Here is a 13,160-nt window from a genome sequence, read left to right as displayed (position 1 = left end):
AATATGGACTCTTCACTGAGAATTGATGGCCACTGGTGCATCTGAAGAGGTACTCCCAAGCACCTCAGTGTCAGCTGTGACAGCCTCTCCCAGCAGAGCTCATGTTGCAAGAGCAACATGGGAGGCTTTTCCACAGTGTGTTTTTTTTTGTTTTTGGTTGTTGGTACTTTTTTTTTTAAGGCAATACTTGCTAGGTGTTTCAAATATATGCTTTGAGCATGTATTTCTGTAGTGACACTGAAGCTCCACATCCAGTCACTTCTAATTTCCATTGTAGCAATTTAAGCAAAAAAAAATCAAGTTGACATAAGCTTTGAATAAATGTTTTTTTCTTGTTTGCAATTAGGATCAGTCTGCTTAGTTTCTCCAGGGGAATGAAACCTCATTCATTCTGTTCTGACATCTTTATCCCTGATATTTACTAACAACTTGAGCTAAGAGGACTCCTTTTGTGGAGTGGTTGGCTTGGAAATACTGGGAGCTGCAAAAACTTTGTCACAGCACAAACAGATGGCAACAGCAGACAGTACACGCGCTTGTATAGTGCCACTAGTATAGCACTAATCACACACAAGCAAAACGGGTTTCACTATGTTGAAGCTATGCTGCTGCACAGAGAGGTTTTTATGAGCAAAACTGACTTTCAGAAGTTTATTTGAAGAGAATCAGAAGAAGGAAAAGCAAAGCAGCTTCAGCTGGGGAAAGCATATTTGCTCTTGAGATATCCTTTTCTCTATGACCCAGATCACAAAGCAGTCATATAAACTTGAAAAAAATGTAACTGAATATGTAGCACCAACAAAAGCAAGACAATTCAGCTCTCCACACACACAGAGTAACAAAACCTGAGAGCAACAAGGCTCTATTACAGCAGCTCCAGACTGAGTACTACATGGGTACCAATTTTTAGATTGGGATCAGAACAACGGCAAAACCAAATTCCCACTCAATAAGCCACTACAGCTGTGCAGCTTTTATGTCTGCTTTCAATTAAGGAAAGATGAACACAGTGGAAATATTGTTTGCATTACAACATCTCTCTCTTCTCCAGTTCACTTCCTTCATACACATACCGTGCTGCCTTCAGGCTTTGGAATTTGTAGGGGCTTACTTTTCAGTGTACAAATCCCTCAGTGCCATGGGACAAAGCTCACACGGTGCAGGATGTTGGTTTGGCATCTGAGAGCAAGCAAAGTGCAATTGATTCTACTTCTAAGCTTGCAGGGCAGCAAGAACATTGTTCTTGTTCCTTCAAAAGTTAGTATTTCATGAGGTCATCACAATGTTTCTGAGGCCACTAACATAATACGACAGGCAGAAACAATTCTTTTCTACTGAGATCAGTTCTCTGAAGAGAGCTGAATTCTTAACTGCTAAAGAGCAGGTATGCTGCAAGCTGAGGTGCACACCTAGTGCAGTGGGAAGTCAAGACACAGCTGAGAAGAACAGCAGTTATGTATGAAACACAGGAGAACTACTACACAGACGGAACTGCTCACATAAACACATCGGTGCTTCAAAATATATCTGACAACCATGTAACCAAGTTGTGGATGGAGAATACTATCCACAGTGTTCCTCCTAGAGTGTTTTACAGAAATTTAGAACCCTCCATTTTAATTACAAGATAAGACATTTATCCTACTCCAAAAAATCGTGTTGCTGTATTCTGTTACCATACAGTGAGAAAAATATGGACTTTTCAGATTATCAGTTTCAGAGTTTTATTATTTTATTCTGAGGGACATGGTTTAGTGGACATGGTGGTGGTGAGTTGATGGCGATCTCATCCTCTTTAAGACCTCAGCTCTTAGTCAAGTGTAGAAATGATGTCCATACGTTGACAGCATTTTAAACTTGGAGGCAACATGCTCAGTTGAAAGGTTGCTTTTGTCAAATCAACTAAGGATAAAGTATGCTACTTCCTACATTCTTGTGAAGGGATTAAACTGCTTCATAATGCAAATAGATGGAAGAAAAGCTAGCAGACATGAATGAGTGTGGGTGGGCAGAAACAGCACACAAGGAGCACCATGCTCAGTAGGGCTATTATTACACATCTCTGCTTAAGAGATCTTCACCTCATCTGTCACTGACTTCCGCAAAGAATTACACACCTTCACAACACATACATTTCTCAAAAGAGACCCCAGGCCTCTCTTTCCACATATGTTGTTACCAATGCACAGCAGCCATACTAGGGAGCTCCAGAAATTTCAATTTTTGAATATTTTTACTCTTGACAATTGTGCTACTAGCAGCAGGTAACATCCTCCAGCAGAAGAGACAAGCCTTCATGTCTTCATCGAAAGAAGTGAACTCATCAGAAAATGTACGGTTGGGCCACTAACGACTTTGCTGACAACTGAATAGCCATATGCAGTTCACTTCTACGTGACTATAAACACTAGCACACCCCACTAAGCATCCTAAACTAGTAAGATGCCACGCACCATGAACATAAGTGCTCAGTACAAAATTCCTAAATCTCTAGCAGTTGACAGTCCCGGGAACAGGTTATGTTCCTCATTAAAGCAATTGTTAACAAGCTGCATTCACCATACTGCACTAGTTGCACTTTCCATTTAAATTTCAGCAATTATTTTTAACAAAGTTATAATCAACTCAGTGTGGTTTTAGGATTGAAAAAGCTGGGGGATAAATGCATGCACTCCTCCTTCCTCAAAAAAAGACAATAAAAATTAACCAAAATCAAGTTCATGATCTCCTGTTCTTCAAAAACATAAAGCAATTTCATTTCAGGTCATATCTTCTTCCACAAAGAAATAAGCATACAACTTGCAACAGAAAGCCAAGCCATTCTCTCTTTCTATGCTCAGATTTAACTGGAATGTTAAGTTTTACAAGACACATCTCAAAAAAAAAAAAAAAAAGAAAGAAAGAAAGAAAAGGAATTTTAGCGAGTTTCTTTATTCATTAGCCATTTTGCTAGTTTGCATTTATACCTAAACATACAACAGGAGTTCTGCTGTAATGTATTTTATGTATGGATTTAAAACCAAGATGACCAAAATGACTGAAAACATCAGGTGATTAGGGCTTTGAGCTGTTTCTTGTTTGCTTCTGGTGTCAGATTGCTTCTTATCTACTGTCATTTTAAATACTACATATTTGCTTTACCATTAAATTAGAATCTGGATTTGGCTGCTTGCTTTAGATTTCCCTAAGGTACAGTCTTCACATTGCGTTATAAAATCCCATATCTTCCAAATCCTGCTGTTTGCAGTGTTTACTGAAACACTAATGTTAACATAAATGTAATTAGACTTAAAAGGAGAGAAAAAATGCAACATTTCTAGGTTAGATTGTAGCAACACACAGGACAAAAATAACCCACAACCTTTTTAGCATCTGAGTGTAAACTCACATGGATATTTACAGTCTTTATACTTCTATACAATTTCCATGTTCTGATGACTTGAAAAGTTTTTTGAACAAGAAGCGAACTGGAATATTACTTAAAGGATTTAAATACTGCTTGTTAATCGCTGCCACAGTTATACTCTGGAAAACACAGCGCAAAGGACACCAGCAAGAAAAAAGGAACCATATCAACAGCTGCTCAAGCACTGCACGAGTAACTGAAGCCACACAATGTTCAGCTCTCATCAGACCTCTTCAGGCAGGACAGGATATACAACAAGCAGGACCTGACAAAGCACAGTCAGACACTGAGATTAGCCTCCCAAGCCATATTTCCATGCACTGGTATCAGCATACAAGCCGCTCCAGTATGACGTAGGCACACCTACAGCTGTTAGTCTTGTTGAAAACATGCAGTGACTTTGGAAATCAATCACCTAGACTCTACCAACAATCTAGTTGTTAGGGAATCTAGATCAGCATTCTGAACTTCCTTCTGGAATTTAACTGCAACCTCTAGAACAGGGAAGAAGTCAGGAAGGGAGCACACATTCCTTACCCATTAGCAAACAGACCGTTGCTTTAGTAGGAATTAGGAATGCACACTACAGTAACAGCTCAACATCATTAAAGTTTCAGGACATATACAACTCTACACGCACAATCCCAACAAGAAAGCAAGCAGCACATATCAAATGACACTCTTGGCTGCAACTCCTCCTACTATGCACTTTTTGAGAAAGTGCTATTAACTTCAAGTACTTCATGTGGTGACCTGATTGCCACCCCCTCCCCCATTTTTGTTTTTCCAGAAACAGCAAATGTTTTGCTTTATTCTTCAGTTTGTGTCAAGGTGTTGTAAAAAAAAAATAGAGCCATCTGCTCTAAGCAGACTTGAGTTTAATATTACTTTTACATACTGTGCAGGCTGACATAGCCCAAATTCATGGCAGAAACTCATTCTGCATGTGCTTTCTTATCTGCAGCGTCCCCAGTTTACTCCCAGTGATGGAGCAATGGAGAAAATTGCAGCAGACCTGCGTCAAAACCAAACAGAAGGAACAAAAGCCTCCTCCATGCACCCGTCAGCTTTAAACCTATGACAGCAATGTCTTTTAGTGTTTCAAGCTACAATTCACATCACTCCTAAAGAAGTTAATAAACTGAATAAATACTAAAAGCACTACAAATAGAAACTTAATGCCCCCAAAGGGAAAAATTCCTCAGTTAATGACAATTTAATGCTCTGGTCAAACAGATTTCAAAAATGAAGCACTCCATCATGTTGATTTCATGCAATCTTCTCAAACTAAACTGCTGCATAGACTGTTCAGATAAACACTTATTAAAAAGCTGAAAAATGTGGAGTAACATCTGTTTGTAATGTACTGTTCAGATTAGCACACTTCTAATCAGGTTTGCATCTTGTAGGAGACGATTGTTCTTCTCTCAAATGCGAGCCAGGTGGAACATCTTTAATCATATAAGAAGATCCCAGTCTTCAAGGAAATTTTCTGTTCTGATGTTCTTTTTCTAGACATCCGATTATAAGAGGATGAATTCCCTCCAACAACGTCAGTAATTACATGCCTTCTGCTGGTTCATCATTGGAGGGTATTGCGGGGGTGACCAAAGAGTGGGGCATAAGGGCTTTCAGCTTTCTTGGAATTGGTAACATACTGCCGCCATCATTTCAGAGCAATTTGCCACATGTCAGGCCCAAGGATTACCAGCACGCTGCAACTAAATCTGCACTCTTTCTTTGACAACAGCCAGAGCAGCAGCTGCTGAATGTTGTAATGGATTTGCACTGCTTACCACCTTTATTTTCAAGAAAAAAAAAGAACAAATCACTTCTGCCTAGCATCTACTGCTTAGAAATTCCATCTAATATTTGAAGTCTGCATGCTGAAGCATGTAAAGAAAAAAGGGCAACCGTGATTGCTCTAAGATCTGATAAAAAATAAAGCTACAAAGCGTTTTGGAGAGAAAAAGCACACCACTGGCACAGCCGCACACACCATTTGTTCTTGTGAAGCATGAATAATTTCAAGTTACTTTGCAAGTCCTGTTGAGAAAAGTCTAAAGATGAAGCATGGAAACACCCTGAACCTGCAGTAAGCAAATAGTACCAACGTCTGAAAGCCACAGCCAAGGAAAGTTTATACAGTAAAAATCAGTATTTTCATCAAGCACAAAAACTGATATGAACTGATTTTAACTATCAGATTAGCCAGATCTGGAGGACTGTGCTCAGGTTTGAGTTTCTTTCAACACACTATTCAGCAACATCTATTGCCTCAGAATCACAAACTGCTGTCATTAGCTCTTTAGCGTGTACAGGAAGTTGGTTTTGGTTACTCGTGCCCTCATATTTGGACTTTCTTACTAAACAATAGTGTGTCATCCTTCATTTAATTCAATTGAAGCTCCAGACTGCACTGTGGCCCAAGACTAGAAACAGCTCCAAGGATAGAAACAATTTCCATCATCCCGCTATCAGGGACGCAGTCAGCCGCTTTGCTGAAGAATCCTTATAGCTGTGAGCAGCAAGCTACATCCCACACCACTCTGCTCTTATTCCAAGGCATACACATAGAATGACCATTTAGACACCAGCAAATGAAGGAAATCTGCAAGTCAAAACAGAGACACTACAGAACTGAGCTTCTTTTTATTACTAGCCTCCACACAGTGAACACACAGTGCTTGGAAAATGGTTGCCCTCTAAATGTTCAAAAAAACAATAGTTGATCAATAACTCTGCCATCTACAGTGCAAAAGATGAGCTTCACGTACATTCAGTAGAACAGAAACAGATGAACAGAACTGGACCTTTATTCCAGTAAGACAAGCCACCTCACTAAAATTCTCCATAGTAGGAAAATGCCTGGCAGACAGCTTTAGGTCAGCACTTGTAATGAAATCCTAGTCAGTTTTCCAACATCTCCACTCCTTATACAGTCTACCTGCATCATTTTGAGAGTTGCCTCAAGTATTTCCCTACTTTTGTGAATTTCAGTATTAAATTGAAGGGGAAAAAAGACAAGGCAATCTAGCTCAGTCTAGATCCAGAATTATCACAGCAAACTATACTACATTTAATATATCCACTTCTTAGAATTTGAAAACAGCAGACAAGTTGCATCTCTTCTAAGTTTCTGAAGCACTCAAGATGTTGACAATGGACATGAGAACAAAAGCTGCTTAACACACAGGTGAAACAAAGGTTTCCATTCTCAAATGCTGTCTACAGAAGCTAATTTTTCCACTACAAACATCCAGTGGTTCAGGCATTCAGGAACTGGAATCTCTTTTCCCCATGCTAGATAACTGTCTTAACTACCCCATTACTAGCTATTTGATCGTGCTTTTTTTTTTTTCCTTCCCCTCCTCTTTTTAGTAAAGACTTCGCAATACTTATTTTGTCTGTCACACTGAATCGCAGGGCTCCTTCTCAACACAATTTTCTTCTCCAGCCACCTCACATTCTAAGTCATTTCTATGTTCCACAAATATGGAACAACAAAAATATGAATAAAATAGTGTGTATAGCCAGTTTATATGCGGTACTTCTAAAAACACTCTTAATGGGATACAAACCAAGCGTGGATAACACTAAGTGTTTCCTATCAACCATAACAGAAGGAACCCAATAGTGTTTTGGCTCATGCGAAGTGATGCACATGTTGCTGATGTCCATTCCCACCTGAGAGGAGAAAGCAGCGGAGCTGATGAACAAGCAGCCTTACACCATCCAGTTCCAGGTACTCCTTCCTGGCAACCTCTGTTGCAGCAACAGCCTGAAATTGACTCTAAACTTCCCAGGGAAAATTCCAGCAATTTACCACTCACAGCACCCCATGATTCTTACCAGATGCTAAATGTTTTCAAATTTCCAGTTTCAGCCTCTGCATACTCCTCAGCCTTGCATTGCCTTCCCAGACATGTGTAAACATACCTGATTGCACTTATTTTGCTGGACTATTAGCATCTTATGTTAAGCCGTTAAGTCAAAAAAGATAATACAGGATCTTTGGTTTCTTTGCAGGCATCTTCTATCAGGTAATAGAATTATTTAGTCACATAGTGCTTTCAAATAACACGTAAACCTCCAAAACAAGAGAAATTCCCTGGATGACTCTACTCAGCTGCAGTCCACATACAGTAGCAGTTACAAACCTGAGACTCACATCACACAAGAGCAACAAAAGCAGAAACAGACCACAATCTCAGTCCAAAGCTTGCTAATGCTGTAGAACATCTCAATAGGAACTCTCACTGCTTAAAAACAGAAGGAAAATCTGATGTTATTAAGTAACCTGTATTGATAACACCAACATTTCATTTCATCATGGTTCAAGAAGTAAAGTCAGTAGTTAAACCTGGCTGAGCAGTGATAACATACTCCTTATTTGCAGTGCAGACACATACATTAAGAAAATGAAGATAAAGTCAGTCTCACACCCTGTCTCAGTTTCTGCTAGGATAGTTAACTAAGGAATTACAGAATCATAGAATATCCTGACTTGGAGGGACCCATAAGGATCACTGAGTCCAACTCCCAGCTTCCCACAGGACCACACAAAAACAGACCATATGGATAAGAACGTTGTTCAGATGCTTCTTGAACTCCAAGAAGCTCTGTGCCTTGACCACTGCCCTGTTCCACACCCACCACCTTCTGGTGAAGAACCTTTTCCTAACATCCAACCCAACCCTCCCCAGATGCAGCTTCATGCCATTCCCACAGGCCCCACTGCTGTCATCAGAAGGCAGAGCTGAGTGCCTGTCCCTCTGCTTCTCCCTCGTCAGGAAGCCATAGGCCACAGTGAGGTCTTCTCTCAGTCCCTCTTCTCTAGGCTGAAGAAATGAAGTGACTTCAGTAGCTCCTCATACATCTTCCCCTCTAGTCTCTTCACCATATTCATAGCCCTTCTTTGGACACTGTCTAATTTACATCCTTTTTGCACTGTGGTGCCCAAAACTGCACACCATATTCGAGGTGAGGCTGCATCAGTTGGCAATGTCATACTTGACACACCCCAGGATACAGTTGGTCTTCCTGGCTACTCATGAGTCATGTCCAACTTGCTATTGACCAAGATCCTCAGATTCTTTTCTGCAGGGCTGCTCTCCAACATCATATTCCCTAGTCTGTATGTATAGCCAGGGTTGCCTCTTCCCAGGTGCAGAATGCAGCACTCACTCTTCTTAAACTTCAGGTGGTTGGCAATTGCCCAGCTCTCTGATTTGTCTTGATCTCTCTGCAAAGGCCTCTCCACCCTTGATAGAGTAAATAGCTCCTCCCGGTTTAGTATTGTCAGCAAACTTGCTCAGAACTCCTTCTAGTTCTACAGCCAACTAATTTATGAAAACATTAAAAAGAGAACTGGCCCTAAAACAGGGCCCTGGGGAGCTTGATGTAACCCTATTTACTGTAACTCTTTGACCTATCAGCCAACTGCTCACCCATTGATTGTGTTTTTGTCTAGTCATCTGCTGGACATTTCATCCAGAAGAATACTGTGAGAAACAGTATCAAAAGCTTTTTGGATTTCAGTAAAGATAACATCAACTGACTACCCTCAGTCAACCAGATGGGTGACCTTGTCATAAAAGATTAAATTAGTTGAACAGGACCTTCACCTCATTAACATGTGTTGGCTGCGGCCAATGATAGTGTTGCCTTTCAGGTCTTTTTCAGTAACACCCAGCATAATTTTCTCCATAAGTTTACCGGGCACTGAAGCAAGACTAACAGATCCGTAATTAGCAGGGTCTTCTTTCTTACCCTTCTTGAAAACTAGAATGTTTGCCAGCTTCCAGTGAACTGAGATCTCTCCAGATTCCCAAAACAGTTGAAAAAAATATTTGAGAGAAGTCCCGTGATGACATCAACCAACTGACTGAGCATCCTGAGGTAAGTTTTATCAGGTCTCATGGACTCCTGTGCACCCAGGTGGAGCAGCAAATCTTGCACAAGTTTAGGGTTGTCTGGGAGTTGATCATTACTGCAGTCACAGTCCTCTAACTCGTGGCACCTGAGGCGCCAAAGCCCATCATCAGGGTTAAAGACAGAGGTAAAGGCGGCATTAAACATCTCTGCTTTATCTATGCCCCTGTTCGTAAGATTATCATCAAGTAATAAACCATGTTCTCTCTGGTCCTCCTTTTGTTGTTAACATATTTAGGAAAACTTTTTATTGTCCTCCATGGTACTGGTCAGCTTCAACTCTAGCTGAGCTTTGGCCGCACAAATTTTCTCTCTACCAAAGCAAGCAACATCCATCCCTGCAGTCTTCCCATGTCACTTGACCTTGCGTCCAGTAGCCATACACTTTTTCACCTAAGCTCTGGAATAAGATCACCGTTCAGCCAGCATAGCCTTCTACCCCAGTTGCTTGACTTCCAACATTTTGGAATTGCCTTGCAGCAACCCTCGCATGCTGCCCCTTGGCTCATCTCTAGCAAGCCTGGTTTTATCCATTTTCCTCTTCATATCTAGTTTAAAGCCCTCTCAACAGGCCCTGCTTGGGCCTTTCCCCTCTTTGAGACAGGTGAACTGAATCTGTCATCAGCAGGCATGGTGCTGGGTAAACCACTCCACAGTCAAAGAAAACAAAATTCTTCTGATGGCACCAGCCTCTTACGCCATGTGTTGATCGGGTGGGTTTTCCGGTTTCCCCCCAGAACTTACCTCCACTACTGAAGGGATGAAGGAAAACACCACCTGTCCTGGTTTCAGCTGAGGCAGAGTTGATTTTTTTCTTCACAGTGTCTGGTATGATGCTATGTTTTGGCTTTAGGAGAAAAACAGTGTTGATGACACACCAATGTTTCTAGTTGCTGCAGAACAGTGCCGTACAGAGCCAAGGACATTTCAGTTTCTCATCCTGTTCTGCCAGTGAAGGGCTGGAAGGCACAAGAGCTGGGAGGGTACAGAACCAGGACAGCTCTGAGCTAAACAGGCCAAAGGCATATTTCATAGTTTTTTTCACATGATGTTATGGCATAAAACTGAGGGTGTGTGTGTGTGTGGGGGGGGGGGCTGCCTCTGCTTGGGACTGGCTGGGCATCAGTCAGCAGGTGGTGAGCAACTGAATGTCATCACTTGTTCTGTAAATACATATTATATTCTTAACAATTATTATTGTCCTTTTCTTTTCTGTCTTACTAAATAGTTTTAACCTCAATCTGAAAGCTCTACTTGTTTTTTTTCCTGTTTGTTTTTTGTTCCATTCCCTGCCCCCAGTTCTCTCCCTCATCTCACAGGGATGGGGATAGAGCAAATGACTGCATAGGGCTTGGGTGCTGCCAAGTTAAACCACAACATACCCAAATACTGGAATCGTTTAAAACATTAACCCTGTTCCACTTTCTATTTGGTCACCTTCACTCTTATTCCTTGAATAAGGTATACATGTCTCAAAGCTTTTATAATCATAAGGAACAAGCCAGAAAAGTAACATCATACAGCAATGGTAAGAACAAGAAGAAATCCAAATATTTAGGTCTTTTTTTTTTCCTCCTCCTCAAGAAAGCCCTCAACGAACAATAAAACGTGCATGTCATCATCGTTCTCCCATTCTTGGCTGGCTTAAATGTGCTTTAAAGGCATTTCCAAGAATAATTCTAGAGGGAAAAGCAATTTAGATTCTTGAAGATATTTTCAGATGTAAGCATTTATCAGATCAGATTCATCTGCTAAGTGTAATTCACTGTTAACTCTGAATTCAAACACCTTCCTTGAAATCAAGCTAATATATACGTTAGTTTAATTCCAACTATGAGTAGGTAGAAAAAATCTACCGAACAACAAGTTTTGGGGGATTTTTTGTCCTTTTTTTTAAATAAGGACAATGAAATGTCAGTTTCGATCCATGACCAAACTTTTGTATAGTTTATTATGTCAAGAACTAAAGATTAACCATGGTAAACTGACATAACATAGCAAGGCCATTCAATGAAGTCTAAGCCATAAAGTAACAGTCTTAAAAACAGAAATGGGCAAATAGATTTCAAAGGCCAACGTGAAGCAACAAAAAGTGATCCTTATACACATGGTTATCAAAATGCAGAACAATAAGCACCTGACAGTTACCACTTCTGATTAAAGGTGTTGTAGTAGGCGTGTCATGGATCTCAGTCTGTAATGCGGGAAGGCCCTTCCCCATATGCTTGTTATTGGTTCACCTACATACTTGAACCTGTGTCGTAGACACAGGGGGCTGTGCTTCTTTGTTTTCATAACAAAGAGCACAACAACTCCGTCTATGGCCTTTCAGAAGTGACAGGTCAGAAGCGGGAGATTCAATATGATTGGCCAGAAGCCCGTGTGAGCTTCTGGAACAGTCTAGTAAAAAGATAAGAAATACTATATAGTTCTGTAGCTTTTACCAATAAACGCCATTTTGCTGCATATCATATTGATGCTGTGTGTGGTATTTGGCCAGGACTGGGTTTACGTTCTCTACGTGCAAGAATAATACTAAAAGGGTCGCCGGAGTTCGGTAACAAAAGGTAATTATTGTTTATTTTGCACATGAATTTAGGCTCACTTATAACACAAAGCAATCTCTTCTATGAAAACTAGAGGGTAAATGCTTCCAAACTGGCTGCTGTTGGGACAGTGAATACTTTTACACTTAAGAACTGCTTTCACATTGCATTGACCTACTAAATTACAAGAACGAATGACAGATAACAGTTATATCCTTAACCGAGCAGAATCAAAAGAGACCTGAGTAACAGAGCTAAGGGAATTAATTCAAGTCTTTCTGACAAGAACGAAGGACATAGATCCAGAAACATATTTTTACAATCAGCTGTCTTCTAGAATATAAAAGTACTACCCTGTTGACTCTTCACTATGTATAGCACCAGAGCACTTGTGAGCATTAAGACCTAGCAAACCATCCTTAGGAATTCAAGGTGAAAGCAAACGTAAACATAGATGTTAACTCTGGTTGACTCCAAAGCAATTTATTTTAAGGCACTTCAAGCTTTTGAACTAAGATAACAGTTAACAGAAGGCATACTAAAGCACCTTTATCCCAACACAAGCACTCGTAGGGATGTAAGAAGCTCCATAAGTAACTGACACTTTTTAACCATTGATTCTCATAGGTTTTTACATTGCCTCAGGTTATCAAAATTATAAATAAAGTGCTGATCAGGAAAATGTTAAAACAGTAAGTTGCAAAATTTACATTCAAAAAATTCAAAATTTACATTCATAGTCAGTGGTCACAGATGTTATTTTTACTTCTAAAGTAAAACAAAAAACAGTCACAACTAAAACACATTCTCCTCCCTCCAAGTTTAGATGTGACAAGATCTTTGTTTTGAATCAATTTGATCCAAAAATGATACAATTCAATACACCAGGAATACGCATTCTTAACTTGGCTGAAGAACTGAACTAAAGAAGTAGCAGAAGTAGTACAGAAGTAGTCTGCAGCATGGTTGTGAAATCTGTCCTTAGTAACTTATTTGCTTTCAGCAGAAGAATTTCTAGTTCTATACAAGTGATTTACACTGCATTGGTCCAACATACTTGCACTGTCAAGACTACACAGTCCCCACACTGTCCAAGTACCAGGAATTGGATGCAGAAATATTTTTATTTGGAGGTAATATGCATTAAAAAAAATGTGTTGAACCCATGTCATGAGGCATCCAAGACCTTTATCTTTGGTCATTTAACTGGACACATATACTCAACATACATATATATTTGTGTGTATATATATGTATGTACACACACATATATG

The 13,160-nt window shown here is 40.1% G+C and overlaps 1 protein-coding gene across 3 annotated transcripts in view; it reads right to left on the bottom strand.

The window, feature by feature from the left end:
• BMP2K (BMP2 inducible kinase) overlaps positions 1 to 13,160 on the bottom strand; it is a 62,652-nt gene that overhangs the window by 6,177 nt on the left and 43,315 nt on the right. The window lies entirely within an intron of this gene.

This window comes from Numida meleagris, chromosome 4, assembly GCF_002078875.1.
Source record: "Numida meleagris isolate 19003 breed g44 Domestic line chromosome 4, NumMel1.0, whole genome shotgun sequence".
Taxonomy (NCBI): Eukaryota; Metazoa; Chordata; class Aves; order Galliformes; family Numididae; genus Numida; species Numida meleagris.
Note: the sequence above shows the minus strand (reverse complement) of the source record. Positions and strands in the feature narration are given on the sequence as shown.